The sequence below is a fragment of the Delphinus delphis genome, chromosome 19 (genome assembly GCF_949987515.2).
Source record: "Delphinus delphis chromosome 19, mDelDel1.2, whole genome shotgun sequence".
Lineage (NCBI taxonomy): Eukaryota > Metazoa > Chordata > Mammalia > Artiodactyla > Delphinidae > Delphinus > Delphinus delphis.
This window is the reverse complement of record NC_082701.1, coordinates 55545141-55565352: the sequence shown is the minus strand read 5'-3', so window position 1 is coordinate 55565352 and position 20212 is coordinate 55545141.

Sequence of the window (20212 nt, the reverse complement as noted above, 5' to 3'; positions counted from 1 at the left end):
CTGGTTGTCTGCAGAAGAGGACTGGTTCCAATCTAATCCTGGCAGTAAAAGTCTACAACGTTTTTCAGTCTCATTTAGTTCTTTGAATTTTCTAGTTTTTCCTTAAATATTTACCCTTTGCATTTTCACTTTCTTTCATTTTAGGTTCTACAATATATCACTTCAAACACTCTCTACAAACATCTTCAAATTCTTGTCTCCCTTGAACATTAAACCAAATATATAAAACTGAACTCCAAGTCTTTCCACCAACCAGTCCTTTTTTTTTTTTTTCTGATTTCTAGTCACTACCAGAAATGCCTTAGTTTCCTTGGAAATAGCTACCCTAAATTAGCAGACTGGGCTGGGAGTCACATGTCCAGTTGAATTATAGAAAACAAGTCACATTTTCTTGAACACTGAAGTGGAAAACAGTTTAGCAGTTCTTCAAAAAGTTAAACATAGGGTTAACATACAACCCAGCAATTCCCCTCCTTGGTGTACACCCCAAAGAATTGAAAACTGGTGCTCAAACAAATGCATGTACATGAGTGTTCATAGCAACACAATTCACAATAGCCAAAAGATGGAAACAACACAAATGTCAGTCAAATGAAATAGAGTATATCCATACAATTACATAGTATTCATCCATTAAAAAGGAATAAATTATTGATAACCTGCTACAATGTAGGTGAACCTCTAACACCCTGTGCTGAGTGAACAAAGCAAGACACAAAGTATCACATGTATGATTCCATTTATAGGATACATCCAGAGAAGGTTGCTTTGTAGAGACAGAATGAAGATTGGGGCTTGCAAGGGACTAGGGGAGGGGGAATGGGGAGTGACTGCCTCTGAGGTGTCCGGTTTCCTTCTGGGGAGAGAGGAATGTCTTGGAACTAGACAGAGGTGATGGCCGCACAACCTCAAACATGTATTAAATGCCGCTGAATCTGTACTCTTTAAAGTGGTCGGTGGTTACATTTATGTTACGGAGATTGTACCTCAATTAAAACAGAAACAAAAAATGCTAGTCACATGTCTCTGGGCAGAGTGGGCCTGAGACATTCCTGTGAGACCAAGGAGGACAGTAAACATTTTTGTGTCCTAAATGTGGCTCAGAACTGGCTGAGGGCAGGCCTTTGTGGTCAGGAAGAGAGAGCCCTTCCTGGACTGGATTTCAGGATGAGGCGAGGAATGTGCTAGTTGGCCATGGATGTGCAGGAGTAAGAAGCAGTAATCAAGGAGGAGCGAGGGTTGGACGTCTCAGCAGAGGCCGGCTGACGAATGCTGAGGACCGCGAGCTTGTCTCCCTTCTCACGCTCTGGAAGCCCTCAGAACTTAGATCATCGCCCCCGGGAAGAGTGGAGGCAGAGAGATCTCAATCGAGCATGTTAAATACAGAATTGACCACAGTTAATTCATAAAGTGACCTCACGTGGGGCTTCCCTGGTGGCACAGTGGTTAAGAATCCGCCTGCCAGTGCAGGGCACACGGATTCGAGCCCTGGTCCAGGAATATCCCACATGCCACAGAGCGACTGAGCCCTTGTGCCACAACTACTGAGCCTGTGCTCTGGAGCCTGCGAGCCACAACTACTGAGCCCGCAAGCCACAACTACTGAAGCCTGTGCTTGTAGAGCCCATGCTCCACAACAAGAGAAGCCACTGCAATGAGAAGCCCGTGCACCGCAACCAAGAGTAGCCCCTGCTCGCCGCAACCAGAGAAAGCCCACGTGCAGCAACAAAGACCCAACAAAGCCAAAAGAAAAAAAAAAGTGACCTCACGTAGTTCCAGAAATGCCTTAGTTTCCTTGAAAATGGCTACCATAAATTGGCAGACTGGGCCCGGAATCACATGTCCAGTTGAATTATAGAAAACGAGTCACATTTTCTTGAACACTGAAGTCAGCCACGATGGAATGTGAATTTGCTGTAAATCTTCCAAGTGTGTTCACCTTTTAAGTATTTCCAACGGCATCTCAGAAGTCCAGGCCTCATCTGGCTGATGGTAAACAATGCAGTGGGGCGCTCCTTTGTCCACAAAACAGGGTTTTATCAGAAATCTGTGCTTTGGGAGGTTAAAAGGAGAGGTTCTTGGGTCCCCAGGAGGATAGCTGAGGTTTTGAGTTTGGGAGGTGGTGGGAAATGAAGCCCACGATGACGCAGGACTTTGGCAGGCTTGCAGCCTGGGTGGTGGACTAGTACATGGAGAGCACCTGCTGCAGGAGGGCTGTCCCAGCCTGGAGGGCACACTCTACCCAAATCTACAGACCCCTCCTTGAGGTCAGCTGTTTTGCTGCCTTTGGTGCTCCCCCATTAATTGCTGCCAGTCTGTGAGTAGGGGTTAAGCCCTCAAAGAACAGGCTGGACTTAGGGTAGAAACAACCTGGACCTGGGAAGGGGGACAACCCCTGTTTACACCTGGGTAACCAGCCTTATCTCTTCCGACTCACTTTCCGTCTAAGTTTCTGCAACACAACTTCTTTCCATTCCTACACCATGGTGTTCCTTCTGCTTTGAATGTTCAGTCGTCACTCCAGTATCTTTATCTAATTTCTACCCATTCTGTAGATCCCAGGGGAGTTGCCACTTTCTCCGAGAAGTCTCCACTGATTGCTCACACCTGTGTTACACACCTCTCTGTTGGACCTGGCAAACCACACATTTACCCCACCCTAGCCCTTGTCATTTTGATTGTAATTCAATGATCTGACTTTCCCCATGGAAACTTTCTCTGTAAAAGACCAGATAGTAAATATTTTAGAGTTTGTGGGCCACTGGCGGTTTGGCATGCTCTTTTTCATTTTAACTCTTGTATTTTATTTTTCTTAGTTGTTTTTAACCTTTTAAAATAGGAAAACCCATTTTTAGTCCACTGGCAGTACAAAAACAGACCATTTGGCCCCGCTGGCTGTAGTCTGCTGACACTTGCTCTAGAGGGAAACTTCTTAAGGCTGGAGGTCATATCTTGTTTTGCTTTGCATCGCAGTGTAGGCACCTTCCCTGCAAGGATGCTCAAAATGTAGAACGCTGTTTGTTAAGGCTGACTTTTCCTAGATTATTCTGCTTCCTTGAATCTTTCTCACCTCCTATAACTTTTTGCCACTTTATATGTTTCACTTTGTTAAACTAATTCCTTCAAGTTCAGCTGCTCCTCTGTCAACATGATACCTTCAGTTCAAGGCTCTGCAGCAAAGTCAGTGAGGCTTTTCTCTTTTCTTTTTTTTTTTTTTTCGAGAAAGATTATAGAAGCATGCACATGGCTGCCTGTTTTCAACATGGAAAATGTTATTTTGGCATGGCCCGTGCTCGTGAGCTAATGAGTGCTGAGAGGGATTTCTTTGTGAAGGCTCCCCCAACCCCAAGTTGTAAAACTTGGTTTCAGCCAGGAATCTGGTTCTTAAATGGATTAGACATTTCACTTCCTTCTCAGTTTTAAAAGCATATTTGAATAGAGTTTTCAAAATGGAGATATACTGGATTTACCTCAGACATACAGTCCCTCTAGGACTCAAACACAACTACAGCTTTTGGGCTTAAAGACAACCGTGCTCTCTCCTATTATCATTGCATCACCTCACATTTTTGGACACTTTCACATCACCTGAGAAGTAGCCACCTGTCACTTTGATGTGGTGAGAAGGGATAAACAGGAACACAGTCTCAGAACTATGGTCTCATTAAAACAGTATATGACTCCTAGCACAATATGGCCATACAAGGCCATAAAAATCCCTCATACCATTTTTACAAATACTCCACATCAGGCATAGAAACAAAGTAAGAAGCAACAACAAAATACACACCTATAAAAGCAGGCTGTGGGTGATGAGAGATGAGTCAGTAGGTAAGCCCACAGTGCAGCCAAAAACACTTGCTGCCCTTCTCTGTAGCTGGTTGGAGACTCTTTCTTTCCGGCCCATCTGTACTGTTTTTCCAGCAGTCTTGCATACTTAGAGAGTGACAGCATGCTGCTTGTTGCTACAAACAGCTCCCATAAACGTTGGAGCCAAGTGTGTCTAAACACCACAGCATATTAAACACCTTTAAGCGTGATCCATAACCTTGTAATTGGTACCAACATAACAAGACTCGTGTTTTAAATGGGAATTTGACTCTGTGATGGCTGTTGTCAATCAGTTTGTTCCACGAGCATGCAGCTGGGAAGGTGGGTCAGGAGAAAAGAATGGATGTGACTGAGACAAGGCACCTTGCATTCTTAGACTCTAAAGATCATCTGAGCTGATGCCCTTCTCTGATTGATGACGAAACCGAGGCCAAGAGGGCTCTCTGACTCTCTCAAGGATTCCCGACTCCCTCTGCCATGCTCTTTCCATTTAACAAAATACTTCTCTAAAAAGAAAACTTTTCTTGGTATAAATAGTAATTGCACTCATTTGGAAATGACACAGGTTCATGGCAGTGTATCTCTGCTGGTACAGGAATAGGATCAATGAGATTTGGCTTTTGTCTTTGATGGGCAGCCCCCGAAACTTTTGTCTTTGCAAATACATCGTTCTGACTCTGCTCCAGGTCTCCACATCTTCCCTATCAGAATCGTTTCTTTAATTGTGATCTCCACGAGCCGTGACTAGGATGAACTATGTTATTAAGAGGAATCGTGAGGTGTTAGAAAGAACACAGGCCCTAGAACTAGACATGGATGGTTTACCTTCCAACCCTGGTGCCTGCTGGATGCGTGATTTTGAGTAAGTCACTAAGCCCGCTCACACACGTTCATTCAAACACTTATGTCGAGTCCACTCTGTACCAGTTTCCTTATTTGGAAATGAGAACAAACCCTAGCTGTTGGAGCTGTGAGGATTGCATGAAATAACAGAGATATCACCTTAGTGTTGTCCACATAGCAGTTAACTCTTATGATAAATATCAAGGGATGTAAACAGAGATGTGTTACAGTGTATCTAATTATCATGCATATAATTTAACTCTGCTGCTAATGGGGATGGCAACGCTGGCTCTGAATTCACCACCAAGGTTAAGCCCGAGACCCTTGGCTTAGATCTCTTCCTGACTGATGGAACTCAGGACACACGATGTTCCAATGCTGATATTTATTTGGGGGAGTCAGGTTCTGAATTACCAGTGTCTTGTGAAGGAGAATTGGTCATTGAAAGCCTTAATGTTTTTGTTTTGTTTTGCCTTTTAATCTCCATCTGGGCTTGTGATTGAAAAATGCTTTCAGGACCCTTGTTTTTCTGCAGCAAAAATTTAAGAAAATGATTTTCATGTGGGGAACATACAAGAAAAAAAATCAATGTGTTTTCTTCAACACCTGTTTTCATTAAATAAGGGGAAGGAAACGAAAGAATTCTTTAACGCTTATCAAGTAGGTGCAGAAGCATTACCTATGTTATCCCATTGTATCTTCAAACTCAAAGAGGTCGATACTGTAGTCCCTGTTCGGGACATCTTCTCTACGATTTTAACTTTGACGAAATAAGATCTTCTCTTAGAATTAAACTTTTAATGAATAAATACAGGACTCAAGTAGAATTATGGAAAGTCACAAGAAAAAGGTAGACTAGTGTTTAGACCAGTGCAATATGAGTCATGTTAATGTTATTGACGTTCTTATTGAAGAACAGTGTCCTTGGATAGAGGTACAGATCAGCCATGGAAATCCAGAAAAAAGAGGGACACAGAGATAAACAAGAGCTGCCAGAGAAAGAGAAGAAACTCCGTCAATGAATTTGGAGGAGGCTTGGTCCATCGCCAGGTTTTCCATTTTGTGGGGAGGTACACCTGAGGCTATATTAGCTTGATTCCATCGAACACCCAACCTGCTTCTCTTTTTCTGATTTCATGCTCAACAAACAAACCCCTAGTTGTAATTTGACTTCCATGTGGGTTTGCCTACAGGAAAGGAAAGTTGCTGGTCATGCAGCTGTGAGGATTCTGGTCCAAGTCTTATTTATCTTCGGAAATTAATAAAATGGCTTTCTGATTTTACATGTTAGTCTTGTGATTGGTTAATATAAACAGATCCTCCTGACATAATCAGGTTTCTGAATCTACCAGGAAGAGACCCACAACTTAGATGGGGGCATATTTATCGGGTAGTTCGTGCCAACCTATATGATCTCACTGGAATAAATACCCTACCTGCTCTGTTTAAGAACTATTTTATGGGACTGACCTCCCGCCAATAACAATGATAAATGTTGTACAAAATATAAGCATAAACTGTGTGAAAGGCTTCCAAAGATGGCAGAAACTGGAAGGGAAATGAAATGTTAAAGTGGAGAAGAACACGAAGTGAGCTTATATCAAGATGCTCTTTCTCCTGAGGGCACTCTCCACTTTTCATCTGCACACAGAAATAGAATACAAGGAGAAAATGGTAATGTAACTGAACTGGAAAACAAACAAACATCAACAACAAAAAACAGAATCCAGAACTCAGGGCTGGCACAGCTCTTGTAAACGGAAGGGAAAGTCTCTAAAGATGAGAGATCGAGAGCCAGGAGCCCTAACATTTGCATAACAATTCCCCTCACCGAACAGATATACAATGCAATAGTACTCAGCCCTAAAAAGCAATGAAACGGGGTCATTTGTAGAGATGTGGATGGACATAGAGTCTGTCATACAGAGTGAAGTAAGCCAGAAAGAGAAAGACAAATCGTATATTAACGCATATGTGTGGAATCTAGAAAAATGGTACAGATGAACCGGCTTGCAAGGCAGAAATAGAGACACAGATGTAGAGAACAAACGTATGGACACCAAAGGGAGGGGAGGTGGTGGGGTGAATTGGGAGACTGGGATTGACATATATACACTAGTATGTATAAAGTAGATAACTAATGAGAACCTGCTGTATAGCACAGGGAGCTCCACTTCACTGTACAGTAGAAACTAAAACAACACTGTAAAACAACTATACCCCAATTAAAAAAAAATATTCCCCTCACCGACTTCTAAACTATTCCTATTCAGGACAGTAACCCCAAGGAACCCATCAGAGAGTAGCAGTTAGAAAGCTAAATAAATAACTTGGTAGATATTTTAGCAACTGTCTGGTGTTGGAACTAGAGTTCGGAGTTGAATTCCTGCCAAGTAGAAGGAACTGGTAAATACCATGAGCTTTTTAGTGAAACTTGAAAAGGGCCACACGTTAGAAATAAGGATCATGAATTGGGAGATTGGGATTGACGTATATACACTAATATGTATAAAATGGATAACTAATAAGAACCTGCTGTATAAAAAAATAAGATTCAAAAAAAAAAAGAACGAAGGATCGTATCCCAAGATTAATGACTTTTGATATGAGTGAAATCTATAAGACTAACGGCAAAATGAATTGTATGTTAGAACTGTACTCTAGTTGATAAAGTTATTCCTACAGCAGTATGAGTTAATGATTGTGAAAAGAATTGTGCATGAATCCTGGAATTGAACAAAGTAAATTGGTGGCTGATGGTGGCAGCCAAGTTTTCACTGCTGAAGTGGGAGATTACATATGAACAAGGAGAGGAGATTGGAGTGATTAATGCAGTAATGGATTAGAGCTGGGGACGTCAGTTTTAACTCATGCTTAGCCTAACATTTTTCTCTCGGTAATAGAAGAGTAGCAGTAAAGGATATAGAAGAGTTGAACAGTACAGTTAACCAACATGGCCTCGATATCTACAGGCTGCTACTCCCTGTATTTTCATTATTTAGAGTATTTGTGTACTTGCAAGCAACTACTTGATATAGATGGTTTTGTGGTTTGAAGAAACAGAAAATAAGCACTATTTTGTTCAGTCCATCTCTTCTGGGCATGATTGCCAGAAAGACAATGAAGAACTGCTATTGGAATAATGTCCAGCACCACCTCTATGGTGGACCAAGGAATCTGTGCAGATTATGCTGCATTTAGGAAAAAAAGGGCTTCATATTTTCTATACACTATATGTTCTATTAAAAAAATAGTGTTTGTTTATGTTGGAAGGTGTGTGTAAATCTTCGGTCTGATAGTTAAGAAAACAGTAGGAAGAATGGGGAAGGCTTGGGACTTCCCTGGAGGTCCAGTGGTTAAGACTCCACGCCTCCACTGCAGGGGACATGGGCTCAATCCCTGGTCGGGGAACTAAGATCCCACATGCTGCACGGCACGGCCAAAACAAAAAAAGAATGGGGAAGCTTACCTAGACCTCACGTGAGAGGAGAGGTTTGAATAAGAAAGGACTTAAAGGGTCAAAACTCACCCTGAACTTGTCTAATGTGTTTTGGAGACTCATAACTGAACTGCTCGGATGAAACAACCTGTGATGTGATTCTCTGCTTAGTAACTCAGACTTTTGGGAAATACACTGCTGTGGTTGGTATGACCTATGGTTTGCCCTGGAGGAGGAAGGTGATGAAATCTAAGCTACGATCAACACTTGTGGACTGCAGGTGTGGGTTCTGAAAGACAAGTAGAGGTTTGAAATAAGAATAAAAGAATGTACCTCTCTCAGAGGGAAGGCAGGCAGGCTCTGGAGGCAGAGAACAAGAATATGAACTGAGAGCTACTTCCTAAAGGATATGGCAAAGAGCTTCCTGTCATCATCCACCCACCCGTCCATCCACCCATCCATCTGTCTTCATTCACTGTCTTATTTGGGGCTCTGGACACAATCATAATTTCACATCCCGCTGTGCATTATTGTTTCCTCTGTTGGATAGGAGTAGTTATCTTTATAATATAATAACATCTGTTATAAACACAAAGAATCGGGAATTCCCTGGTGATCCAGTGGTTAGGACTCGGCGCTTTCACTACCGGGGCCTGGGTTCAATCCCTGGTCAGGGAACTAAGACCCTGCAAGCCTCGTGGCCAAAAAACAAAACAAAACAAAACAAAAACACAAACCCCACAAAGACATGTATGGTTGGGATGGAGGAATTAAGAGTTACAAGAGGGAAGGGAAGTACGCTCCACATTTCCCAGTCCCCTGATGCCAGCACAGCAGCAGCAGAATCACCTGAAAGGATCACAGCGTCAGGGTTTCAGGCAGCGGCTCGCAGCGCAGGCGGCGTTGTCCAAGAGGCAACCTAGAGCAGCAGCAGGGAGGGTGCGGCCCAGAGAAGCAGCTGCCAGTGGGAGCAAGAAACAGTTTTAAGACAAATTCCCCTTTCCCAAAATACGGAGGAAGGTAAGCCTCGTATTTGGGTTACACATGGATTATGTCAGATAATATATATTCTGCACATAGCAAGCACTGGATATATGGTAGCTATTAAAATAATAATAATAAATCCAAACGAATTCCACCTGGAACTATTTATCTGTGGAGGAATCTGGAGAGAGGTATGGCAGATCCAGGGGCCTCTGGGAATGAAGTAACATTATTTAAAACATCAATAAATACTGAAAACATAGAGGCATTGAACGCTGGAGCTGGGAAACCTCAAGTGTTATTTTAGGTCAACATTCTCATTTTACAAATGTATAAACTGAGTCCCCAAAGAAGTCAAGTCACTGGCTCAAAATCCCCCCACATCTGTAGCAACAGAGCTGGACACACTGACTTCCAATTGACTGGGCTTTTTAAAAAAACATTTTTCAAGAAATCCTCCAAATCTAGTGTCCATAAATAAATTCAAGAAGATTCCAAATATTGGCTATTCTAGATCTAGCTTAGTGGGGAAATTACTGGCAGACGTCTTCCCAGAAAAACGGAACCAGTCAGTGGGAAGAAAAGTGCGTTAGGGTTTCAGCAATAGACATTAATTCTTAAGGGAATGAAAATTCTTCCCCAGAAAACACTGTAAAGGATGCCCAGTTTTGTGGGTGTCCTGAAAACCTGGTTTTCTGTTTTCCATGTTCATACACTCAGGAAATCTTACTGAGATGATAACAAGGGTCTCTAAACTTCTCCACCCTACAGAGGTGGAGCCCTTTGGAAGTAGGAGCAAGGAAAAAGGACAGAAGCCAGTGTCATGAGGCTTGTGGCCGTGGGATAAGGAGGGAGCTCCAGCGCAGCAGGCCCTGACATCAGCTGCACGCAGAGAAGCTGGACTTGTGTGTTCGTCAAAATCCTCTATCTCTAGTTGGAACCTTTCAACTAGGACTATCTTTTGTCAATAAACGTTCATCCTGGGAAACAACTTTACAAGTAAAGAAACGCCGTCACTGTGGGGAAGTGATTGACCTCAAGTTTCAGAACCAAGACTAGAATCTAATAATATTTTATTCCTAGACCTTCCTGGAAGATCAAGATGTTATATCATCATTGTCAATTCCAAGTTCATGAAGATGTGTGATGCCCAAGGTAGTTGTTACGTCTGTGGTCCATCGGGATATTTGCCTTTTAGGTCTGGTTCACTAAGTCAACTCTTTCTATAGTAGCAGAGCTGGTTTAACATGTTCTCTCATTATTCCAAATCCTGGTCAACCTCCTAAGGAAGGAGTGACCCAAACTAGCCCATCTCCTAGAGCTTATTATCCTGATCTACACGGTACCCTTAGAAATGGTGTAGGTCTGAGCTCGTGCAGCCTCCATATGCAAGCCTTGTCTCCCGTGATCTCCTAGGTTTTCTTTCTATCACTGTCTTACCAGGTCCCGGCCCCTTGGCAGGGATCCTTGCTTTAAGTGCTGCCTGGAAACTACCAATTCATGCCAAAGGTTTTTGTTGTTGGTGGTTTTGCTTTGTTTTGTTTTGTTTTGTTTTCTAAGGAAACTGCTTCTACAACATGAATGCGGGGTCAACACTTGGAATGCCTGACCTTTTTTTTTTTTTTAATTTTATTGAAGTATAGTTGATTTACAAGCTTTTGTTAATTTCTGCTGTACAGAAAAGTGATTCAGATACATACATTCTTTTTCATATTCTCTTTTCCATTATGGTTTATCACAGGACGTTGAATATAGCTCCCTGTGCTCTATAGTAGGACCTTGTTGTTTATCCATCCTCTATTCACTAGTGTGCATCTGCTAATCCCAAACTCCTGATCCGTCCCTCTCCCTCCCCCCTCCCCCCTTGGATGCCAAAGGTTTTATCTTCAGGATATGAACAGCCCAAATTCCAGCAATAGGTGAAGGAGCTAACAACAGAAACTAAGTCTGAAATGGCATGAGTGTTCAGGTCGAGATGGCAAGTGAGGACTAGAGAAAAGAAGAAGAACTGGAGAGAATTCCACTCTTTTTTTTTTTTTTTACCTCACAGAGAATAATTTAACTGTAAACAACTTCAAAATACGTAAAAAATTTAAAATACAGCTCAAATTGCTTTCAAAGTCAAAGCCCTAATTCAGAAGTTTACATGTCCTGGGACTTCCCTGGTGGTCCAGTGGTTAAGACTCCACACTTCCAAAGCAGGGGGTATGGGTTCGATCCCTGGTCAGGGAACTAAGAGCCCACATGCCTCGCGATGTAGCCAAAAAAAAAAAAAAAGAAAAGTTTACATGTCCTGCAATTCCTATAGGAGGGCTCACTGTGACCTGTTCTCATTTGTGAGGAGGAAAGAGTAAGGTCCTCTGAGAACTGTACCACTTTTCCCGGGATCGGTAACTGCATTGTGCCTGGGCCCTACATCCTTATGTGTTATCCAGACAAAAGTCTCCAGGGTTTTCTCCTTGCCGTGTCATTATCGCTGTGAGACTAAGGAAAGGCTGTGCTTGCTTCCTTCTTAGGTGGCCACTGCCTCCTTCACACCCAGGATTGTCCAGAATTCAGAGAAATCCCCCCATACTTTGCCTGTGTCCCTTTACCTTCTTAAATCACACTTCAAGAGACTGCTCGCTCCACTATCAAAGGGACAGTCCCATCACGCGTCCAGGCTGAAGGTCTTCTCCTCCCTCAACTTCCCCCGGCCAGCTGCTCTCTGCAGGATCAGATTTGCATTATATGAGTTGTTTTGACATTGCCTCTTTTGGATCCTTTTTTTCCCCAAGAGGGAAATTGAGTGTGGATATTAGTATTGTATCGTCAGCAGCCAGATGGTCCAGAGACGGGGTGACGGTGACCCCCATGGTCTCTGACCTTCAGAAGGAAGTAAGTGCTCATTCTCATGGTGCCTGAAATGCCACAGGTATTGGCAGCATTAACAACAGCCTCAGTGCAAAGTGAAAGTGACACATTATAGAGCGTGTTGTGTCCTGAGATGTGTGTATATTCATAAGCTAGCCAGCAGAGCTGTGGACAGAGAGTCCTGGAGCTGCAGTGGGGCCTCTGGTTTGAGCTCACACCCCCTCAGCTTACAGAGGAGAAGGAGCTAAGAAGCCCTCCCCAGGGATGTAAAGTAAGCTGCTGGCGGACGCAGGACTCGAGGACAGATCACTGATCTGCTGTAGTGCTCAGTTTTACCCACGCTCTGGACCTCTATAATCAGAACATGATGCATAATTATCTGGTGTGTATCTGGTATATCTTATAGTACAAATGAATATACAATCCATGTAAAAAAGACATGAGAATACAAATAAGCAAGCATGAAAATGCAAAAATGGCTATATCACTGCATTAATACATGGAAGAATGTCATTTTTATAAGAGAATCCAGGCTCTAAAAAATTATATGACCTGGGGAGGCATGTGTGTGGCATCCTCAGGCATTTTTAACGACTATAACAGCCATCCGTGTTATCCACTGATTGACATCTAAGTTTGGTATGAGATCTGGTGCTAGGAAGGAATTCCCGACGTGGCAGATTTTATTGCTGCTTTAAGTGGCCAAGGATTCTGAGGTTACTGAGTGTGGAGGGGAGGCTAGGTGATGCCTTTCTTCCCATCCTCTCTCATTTGTTTATTCAGCAAATATGTGTTGAGCTCATAGCATGTGTGCGAGGACTTGAAAATGCAACGTGGGGTCAGATAGTCTGGAATCCCCCCATAATGACACTCAGGAGAGTCTACGAGAGCATTTGAGGCAGGCCACAGAGCTTTAGAAAAAATAAAGTGATTCCTCATCAAAAAACATGTGGAAATCCAAGTGCAACTCATTCACCCATTAGGCATGCTGACATATTTGCTGAGGAGTCTAAAATTTTAGTTGTAAATAAAGAGGCTTTCACAATCTTGGAAAGTCTTGTGAAACCTGTCAACTGAAGGTTTGCCGAGTACCTGGATCAAGGGAAACCATCCTAGGATATAAGAAGACATGGCTCGGTGGACCCAGATGGGAAAGAGGCCGTGCATGCGAAGGTCAGATTCAGAGAAGCGCCCCTTGGGAACTGCAGGGTCAAGGAAGCGGTCTGGGATGCCTTGGGGGTCAGGTGAGATTTTAGGTGGGAATGAGCTAGTGGTAAGAACATTTTGAGCAGAGAAATCAGTGAGAATCAGCGGAGACCAGTTCTGGTCACGGGGTGAAGAAACCCTGAGTATATTTGCTTTGAACAGAAGGAGACTGCAGGGTCTAACCATGCCTCAAACACCGTGCTGGTTTTTTCTATATACGATCTCAGTTTTGGCTACAGTATTGCAATATAGGGGCCCATGTGATAGACCTGAGGCTCAGAAAACTTAAGTCACTTGCAAAGGGTCACATAATTAGCAGCTTTCAGACCTCAAATACAAAGGTAGCTCCTTTCCAGGACACCCCACTGCTAATTAAGATTGGAATATTCCAGTAGTGGGCCAGGAGGGCTCCAGAGAGGGAAGGGCCGGATGGAGTTGCAGTGAGGCTCTACAGCTCAGATGCTCTGTGGAGCAAACCCTTTTATCCCCACTATTTCCGATAGTTCATTTGGGATGGCAAATTGGGTTGGTCCTCTGTAAGCAGTGAATGCTAAGAACTTTTTAAGCATCTGAACACAAATGAAAGACTTCCCAAAACACATTAACCTACAGATTCAAAAAGTGTAGCAAACCACGTTCAGGATAAATACACACATAGGCACATCATGGCCAAACTGCTAAGAAACAGAGAGAGACAGACAGGCGCGCGCGCGCGCACACACACACACACACACACACACACACACACACACACACACACACACACACACACACACACACACACACACACACACACACACACACACGGAATCTTAAAAGCATCCAGAGAAAAATGGCACATTAGAAACAGGGTAAAACAATAAAATGTAATAGCTAACATTTCATCTGAGGAAGCAAAAAGGAAGTAAGTATCTTAGAATTTTTTGCCCAGAAAAAATATTCATCAAACATGGAGATGAAATACTCTTTCAGAAAATCTGAACCTGAGAAAATTTATCCCCAGCAGATCTGTACCACAAGAAATGCTAAAGGAAGAAAGAAAGGGAGAAAGAAAACACCATGAGATGGAAGCCTGAGTTGCTGGAAAAGAGACTTGAAAAGGACCAGAGAGGGTAAGTATGTATGCAAATATGAAACGGCATTTAATAGTCATAGTTATATAGTCCACAGAAATAGTATATGTATATACTTTATTTAAAGTTGTAGGGCTTCCCTGGTGGCGCAGTGGTTGAGAGTCCGCCTGCCGATGCAGGGGACACGGGTTCGTGCCCCGGTCCGGGGACGTCCCACATGCCGCAGAGCGGCTAGGCCCGTGAGCCATGGCCGCTGAGCCTGCGCGTCCAGAGCCTGTGCTCCGCAACGGGAGAGGCCACAACAGTGAGAGGCCCACGTACCACACACACACAAAAAAATGTTTAAAGTTATATATAAAGAGATATATGGGGCTTCCCTGGTGGTACAGTGGTTAAGAATCCACCTGCCAATGCAGAGGACACGGGTTCAAGGCCTGCTCTTGGAAGATCCCACATGCCACGGAGCAACTAAGCCCGTGCGCCACAACTACTGAGCCTGCGCTCTAGAGCCCGCGAGCCACAACTACTGAAGCCCACGTGCCACAACTACTGAAGCCCGTGCACCTAGAGCCCGTGGTCCACGGCAGGAGAAGCCACTGCAATGAGAAGTCCGCACACTGCGGCGAAGAGTAGCCGCCACTCGCTGCAGCTAGAGAAAGCCCGTACGCAGCAACAGAGACCCAACTCAGCCGATAAATTAAAAAATTAAAAAATTAAAAAAAAAGAGATATATGTATTTAAAGGACTAATGACTGTTTAAAGAAAAATAATAAGAATAATAAAAGTGTATTACAAGATTTTACTCCTGCATCATTAGGAGGAATGCAAAATGGTGCAGCTGCTGTGGAAAACAGTACAGTGATTCCTCAAAAAATTAAACTTTAAATGACCATGTGATGCAGCAATTCCACTTGAGGGTGTACTCAAAAGTAGTGAAGGCAGAGACACACGTGCACCCATGTTCACAGCAGCACTGTTCATAACAGCCAAAGGGTGGAAGCATCCCAAGTGTCCATCAACAATGGATGGATAAGCAAAATATGGTCCACACATACCATGGAATGTAATTCAGCCTTAAAAAGGAAAAAAATTCTGATATATGCTACGGCATGGATGAACTTCGCAAACATTATGCTAAGTGAAATCAGCTAGTCACAAAAAGGTAAATACTGTGTAATTGCATTTATATGAGATACCGAAGTGGCCAAATTAATAGAAATAGCAGAATAGAGATGACCAGGGGCTGGGGGATGGGAGAGTGGGGATTATGGTTTCGTGGCTACTGTTTGGGCTGTTTCTGTTTGGGATGATGAAGAAGTTCCGGAGATGGAGGGTGGTGATGGTAAAACAATTCATGCCGCTGAATTAATTATACACTAAAAATGGTTAAAATGGTAAATTTTATGTTGTATATATTTTAATGCATACACACAAAAATTAATTGCTTGAATTTAGCACCTGGTTCCTAGACATTTCATCCCTTTGCCTTCCTCCAGTCATGAGGTAAAATCCGAATGTCCTAAAGAGACAGGGTGATCCTCATTCCACAGAAAGCCTCCAGAGCCTACAACGCAGGCCCTGTTACCTGTCCTCACTTGTCTGCTTTCTCTTCCAATTTACTGAAAGAAACTGCGTCTTCTTTTTTCTGAGGCTTTCAGAAATTGCCTTTGTTTAAAAAAAAATTCAGTTTTATTGTATTTCTCTAGGGACCAGCAAGAAGCATTGATTACACAAATTTCTGTCTTGTGCTGTGTTTTGAACAAAGTATAACTTACAAATTCTTAAAAGTTTATTCACCATCAGTTTGGAACAATACCCTGAATAGTCAGTTCCTCAGTATGTGAGAGTTTACACGTGAAAACACATTTTAAATAACTCTGAATGCATTCCTTTCCATATATCTCAGTGTATTTTTTTACATCGTGTTCAGTTTGGGCTTAAAATTGACAATATTAATTTGATGGGAGTAGTGTGGGCATTACTTCATTCATGCGGTATAGGTTTAAGGAAAAAAAAACCTCATTGTTTATATTTTTGACAAGAGAATCATGCAAACAACCACCATGGAGAAGAGGTTTCCATAGAAAGCCTGCATGTTAGTATTTTAAAAGCTTTTCCTACCCAGATCATTTGTTAGTAGAAGGTGCTATGGACTGAATTGTGTCCTCCCACCAAATTCATATGTTAAAGTCTTAACCCCCCAGCATTATGGTGTTTTGAGCTAGGGCCTTTTTGAATTAATTAAGGTTAAAGAAGATCATAAGTGTAGGACCCTGATCTGATAGGGTTATTGTCTTTGTAAGAAGAGGAAGCAAGATTGGAGCTCTCCTTCTTTCTCCACACACTTGCACAGGTGAAGGGAAGGCCATTTGAGGACACAGCACGAAGGCAACCGTCTTCAAGCCAAGAAGAGAAGTTTCATCAGAAACTGAATCATGGTGGCACCTTGATCCCGGACTTCCAGCCTCCAGAACTGTAAGAAATTAACTTCTGTTACTTAAGCCACCCGGTCGAAGGTATTTTTTTCATGGTAGCATAAGCTAAGACAGAAAGCATTTCAATAAATAAGAATTTCCAGTTTAAGGATAGTCAGTAACTGATAATAGTGATTCGGAAACCTATGCCTGCTTCATAAGGGCTGTAAGTCCAAATATACCATGCAGTACTGCTAACATATTTATTTTTAACACATAATATTAATATATATTTCTATTTACATTTTTAAATGAACTGAGCATAAGGAAATAGCCTTTTCACATGCAGAATATATGAAACATGTTTTAAAAAGAAGGAATCATTTGTGTAACTAAATGATCGAGTTCTGTTGGTTAATTTTGGAATCATGGTTCTTTGGGGGGAAATTCTTTCATTTTGTGATTTCTGCTTCACTTATCTAGACAAGATCTCTTGAGTGTCATCTTATGAGCTCTCCATAACAGAAATCATGCCAAATGGGTAGTAAAAAATGGTAGAAGGTAATAGGCTGATTTGAACCATTCTTCTTTCTGACAGTTCACTGTGATACCTGCTCTGCAATGGTTATAAGTCACAGAGCTCTGGTCTGCTCATCAAAGCCCTCTGCATATACCTCTGGATGTGCTAATGGGCATATCAATACCCACAAAGAGCAGCAGAACTGTAGCTGAAATTCGGCCTCTGTACACAGGTACCGAACTGAATCTTGGAGACAGAGTTTTGAGTAAAGTAGAAAAGAATAGCTTTATTGCTTTGCCAGGCAAGGGGGGGGTCATGGTGCACTAATGCCCTCAAAACTGTGTGTCCCGACCTGGAGGGGGTAGTGAGGAGTTTTATAGTAATTGTTCAAAGAGGAGGGCGTGGTCAGCTCGTGGACATTCTTCTGATTGGTTGGTGGGGAGGTAAGTGGGAGTGAGCATCGTCAACCTTCTGGTTCCAGCCAGTCTGGGGTCTACTGCTTGTGGGCAGCACACAGTTAACTTCTCTCACCTGGTGGGGATTTCAGTATCTGCAAAACAGCTCAAATATACTGTTACGTGTATCCCTTGAGGGGGAACCAGGACGCTGCCCCAAGGCTACACCATTGTGTCTTGACTGCTCCTCCCTTGTCTCTGCATCCCCTCCCTTCCCTGATTAGCAGCTGTTTGAACCTGCCCTTTGCAACTCAGGGAAGGTCATGGAGGCTGAATGAAGCCTATTTCCTATAAACAAGAAAGGGGGGACACAGAAAGGCTTTTGTGCCCAGGAGCCCCGCAGGGTCTTGCTTGGTTTCAGAAGCACAGGACAGAGGAGTAGGTGGATGGGGTGCAATGGATGAAGGAGCCTCAGCGCCTATCCACATGGGCCCCTCCACGGGGCGGCTTGAGCATCTTCACGGCATGGCAACAAGTTACAAAAGAGTGAAGGCGGCAGTTGTAATGTCTGTGATGACTAGTCTCGGAAATGACTCCCTGTCCCTGCCACCTATCCTGTTGGCCACATGGGGCATCTCTGAATCACACAACAGTATGGATGCCAGGAAGCATGTGTCATTAGGGGCCGCCTTGGAGCCTGGCTCCTGCGCAGGGCACAGCCTTGCGCCACTTCCTATCTGGGGTCCTGCGTGAGCTGCCCTACTATTCTCTCCTCGTCCTGCCCTGAGGCATCTCTTTTCAGGCTACTGCAGGACTGGTAGGAAAGGCTCCCATTTCCTGCTGCTTCTAACCAACATGATTGTCTATTGTGCCAGAATTCTTTCTCTTACTTACAATTACTCGAAATTCCCCTTAGGCTTTGGTTTTCAGCGCTGGCTGTTAATGATAATTACCTGAGGACTGTGTGTGCACATGCGTGTGTGTAATATTCCAGCCGCCATTTCTGCTCCATCAGAATTGATGCTTCACCCCATCCCCTTCCCGTAGGTTCTGGTTTGATCTGGAGAAGGTCCAGCCAACAGTAATTTTAAAAAGTGTCCTTGAATGTGGGGCTTTAAAGCCACTTCTTATGTTTTTCAAACTCAAAAGCCAGAGAGACTTCTAGGTAAAGTGCATAAATCTTAACTGTATAGCTCAATAAACTTCTACACCTGTGTATTCACTGTCCGGATCAAAACAGTGCATTTACAACACAGAAGGCTCCTGTGTGCCCCTCCCAATCAATGACCCCTCTCAAAGGCAGTCCCTACTCTGACTTCTGTCACTAAAGGTCAGTTCTGCTTGTTCTTTTTTTTCCAGTTTTATTGAGATATAATTGACGTATACTGTTTTTCCCCTACCTCTATGTTTCCCCTTCCCCTTTCCCTCTCCCCACTGGTAACCACTAGTTTGTTTTCTATATCTGTGAGTCTGCTTCTTTTTCGCTGTATTCACTAGTTTATTGTATTCTTTAGATTCCACATGTATGTGATATCATACAGTATTTGTCTTCCTCTGTCTGACTTATTTCACTTAGCATAATGTCCTCCAAGTCCATCCATGTTGCTGCAAATGGCAAAATGTCCTTCTTTTTTTATGACTGAGTGGTATTACATTGTATATATACACCACATCTTCTTTATCCATTCATCTGTTAATGGACACTTAGGTTGCTGTGGACATTGGGATGCATGTAACTTTTCAAATTAGTGTTTTGTGTGGGGTTTTTTTTGGATATATACCCAGGAGTGGAATTGCTGGGTCATATGGTAGGTAGTTCTATTTTTAGTTTTTTGAGGAACCTCCATACTGTTTTCCACAGTAGCTGCACCAATTTATATCCCCACCAACAGTGCACTAGGATGCCCTTTTCTCCACACCCTCTCCAACGTTTGTTATTTGTGTTCTTTTTGATGATAGCTACCTGACAGGTGTGAGGTGACATCTCATTGTGGTTTTGATTTGCATTTCCCTGGTGATTAGTGATGATAAGCATCTTTTCATGTGCCTGTTGGCCATCTGTATTTCTTCTTTGGAAAAATGGCTATTCAGTTCTCTTGCCCATTTTTTAATCAGGTTGTTTGTTTTTTTGACATTCAGTTGTGTGAGCTGTTTATATATGTTGGATATGAAGCCCTGATTAATCATATCATATGCAAAAATCTTCTCCCATTCAGTAGGTTGTCTTTTCGCTTTGTCAGTGGTTTCCTTTGCTGTTAGTTAAATGGAATGATATTGTATGAACTCTTTTGTGTGTTTTCTCTTTTTTTACACTCAAAAGTCTGTGAGATTCATCCACGTTGCTGCTTGCATCAGCAGTTCTTTCTTAATGCTATGTACTAGCCCATTGTTTTTGAATCAGCTATACTTTATTTATCCATCAGACTGTTTCCAATTTGGGGCTAACAGTAAAGTCACTATGATAAGTTCTGTGTATGTCTTTGGGGACACAGGCACCCGTCTGTAATAGAGTAGAACTGCTTTTGGACCACCGTTGCAGGAGTAGAATTTCTGGAACATAGTTTAGGTGTGTGCTCAGCCTGAGAAGATCTTGCCAAACATCTTTCCACGGTGGTAGTACCGATTTACACACACACCCACAATGCATTAGGGTT